Genomic DNA, 2,875 nt, shown 5'->3' on the forward strand with positions numbered 1-2,875 from the left:
CCGCATTCCCCCACCCACAGGCAGTTTCTAAAACAAAACGAAGCAAAATGGCAACATTTGAAAACATAAGCGCAATGAGGTACGTCACAATAATAAGCCTTAAACATATTATTTAAAAATACAGTAAATAAGCAATGTGGCTAAAAATAACACCTATATCTCTAAGTAGTGAAAACGTGAGTGCTTACCTAAAATACACGCACACACAGATATTCAATAGAAAACATCCGTAAGTGTTCGCAAAAGTGTCTGGATATAGCGAGTGGTCCAGCATACCAGATGCGACCATTTAAAACAATCTCATTCACAATAGCACCGTAACGGTACAGTACATAGGAATAATCCGAAGATGATCTGTGAGAACTATATGACGAATACATCATACAAGTGAGTGTTACACTAGGCGACTTTTTTTTTTAATTTTTATTTATTTATGATAGTCACACAGAGAGAGAGAGAGGCAGAGACACAGGCAGAGGGAGAAGCAGGCTCCATGCACCGGGAGCCCGACGTGGGATTCGATCCCGGGTCTCCAGGATCGTGCCCTGGGCCAAAGGCAGGCGCCAAACCGCTGCGCCACCCAGGGATCCCACACTAGGCGACGTGAAAAAGTAGAGACGCTACTTGCTTATTGGATTGGGAATATTATGGCTGTTCACAGCCATATGTGCGCTCAGTTTTTTTTTTATTATTATAAGCAAGTCCGTTGAAAAACACTGAAAGGGAAGGGGTGGGAGCCTGGAGCGACGTCACGGGTTCACGAGTCCAGAAACCGATCTCTTTCCTACAGGAATTCCTCCACAACCACTGGCTCCCTCCGAGGGGCGCGGGGCATGTTTCAGGCGTGCCGCGGACTAAGCCACTGATCCTCTTCGGGAGGACGCGTTCTGGATGGCCTTGGGCTCCTTCGTGGCCTCCTCCCCCCAGTCGCCACCGTCGACCTCCTCGATAACCACACTGCGTACGGTGCCGGCATCCAGGCAGTGCGGGGCGACGCCGTAAATGCCGGGGTCAGAGACAGATGCGTGGAAACTCTGCACGCCGCACCTGCTGCAGAAGCTGTGCAGCGCCGGGTGCGTGTGGGACCGATACGTGAGGATGCTCTAGGCGCCCAGCAGCAGAGTGAAGCGCGAGGCCGGGACGAGGAAGTGTCGATGCTGCTTCTTCCTGCACAGCCTGCAGCTGCAATCCACCATGCGCAGGTCTGCGGGCGCCCAGACCGCGAAGCGGACCGCGCCGCAGTGGCAGCCGCCGGTGCGATACACCAGGCCGGGGTACTCGAAGGTGTCCAGCAGGAACTTGGCGGCGCCCTCGCCGATGAGGCCCCGCCGCTTCCTGAACGTCTCCCGGCGCTACCGCTGCGCGCCCAGGTCCAGCTCACTGGGGGACAGAGCGGGCGCCAGTGGCTTCAGGGATCGGGATGGCCGCGGGCCCTTGGAGCCTGTCTCCCGGGTCTGCCGCCACCAGCGCTTCCGCCTCGATCTTGACAGATCCCGCCTGGCCGCCACCAGCCTCCTTCCCGCCGCGTGGCTCCCCACGCGGACCTGGAAAGGGAGCCGCCGCGCGCCCATGATCGGGATGGCTGCGCAGGCAGCAGCGGGATCCCTGGGCCGCTTTTGCCCCCGTGGCTGGGTGTTGGTGCGGTTGCTCACTCTGCCCATGGCGCCTGCCGCCTTCCAAGCGCTTGCCCACCGCCTCTGGTTTCCTAGTTAAGTTCCACAGCAGCCCCGTTGCGTCAGCCTGATTGGCCACGTGTTGAATGTGATGTAGAGACCCTTCCTTTGACCCTATCAAAACAGCCTTTACTGCCCTGAAATTCTGGCTAAGCCTATCAGCTGCCCCTTCTCCTAAGTATCATTTTCTATCCTTCATTCAAATCAGAAGCCTACCCTTAAAATATTGGAACACTGAAAATGCTACAAACCTTTTATCTAACATGCATGCAGCAGCAGACAGAACAGTTTAAAATAAGCACCGTTCATCTGGTGTGGAAAAGACAAACTGAAGCAAACACAAAATATGTATACTGTGAGTAATTGTAGTATAGTTGGGGCTAAAAAAAAAAAGGATGACCCACAATACTATATTACAACACACCAGTGGACGCAAAGAGAAACTGGATTCTAACTTCACTACAGGACACGAAGATTATTTGTGCAAATTTGTCTTCTAAGAATAAGAGGTAAAAGAAGAAACAATACATTACTTTGTCCATCTATACGGAGAAATTTTAACAGCACTGAGAAGCATAAATATGAAGTTGAACTTTGTTCTTTGGAAACTGATATGATCATTGGGCATGGCGGAAGGAAAGACCACAAAATGAGCATGGATCCTCCTTCCTTTTTTTTTTTTTAATTTATTTTTTATTGGTGTTCAATTTACTAACATACAGAATAACACCCAGTGCCCGTCACCCATTCACTCCCACCCCCCACCCTCCTCCCCTTCTACCACCCCTAGTTCGTTTCCCAGAGTTAGCAGTCTTTACGTTCTGTCTCCCTTTCTGATATTTCCCACACATTTCTTCTCCCTTCCCTTATATTCCCTTTCACTATTATTTATATTCCCCAAATGAATGAGAACATATAATGTTTGTCCTTCTCCGACTGACTTACTTCACTCAGCATAATACCCTCCAGTTCCATCCACGTCGAAGCAAATGGTGGGTATTTGTCATTTCTAATAGCTGAGTAATATTCCATTGTATACATAAACCACATCTTCTTTATCCATTCATCTTTCGTTGGACACCGAGGCTCCTTCCACAGTTTGGCTATCGTGGCCATTGCTGCTAGAAACATCGGGATGCAGGTGTCCCGGCGTTTCATTGCATTTGTATCTTTGCGGTAAATCCCCAACAGTGCAATTGCTG

At 50.4% G+C, this 2,875-nt stretch overlaps 1 pseudogene; it reads right to left on the reverse strand.

The window, feature by feature from the left end:
• Positions 1 to 362: 362 nt before the first annotated feature.
• Positions 363 to 1,701, reverse strand: LOC100687719 (annotated as a pseudogene).
• Between the last annotated feature and the right edge of the window lie 1,174 nt (positions 1,702 to 2,875).

Source organism: Canis lupus, chromosome X (genome assembly GCF_011100685.1).
Source record: "Canis lupus familiaris isolate Mischka breed German Shepherd chromosome X, alternate assembly UU_Cfam_GSD_1.0, whole genome shotgun sequence".
Lineage (NCBI taxonomy): Eukaryota > Metazoa > Chordata > Mammalia > Carnivora > Canidae > Canis > Canis lupus.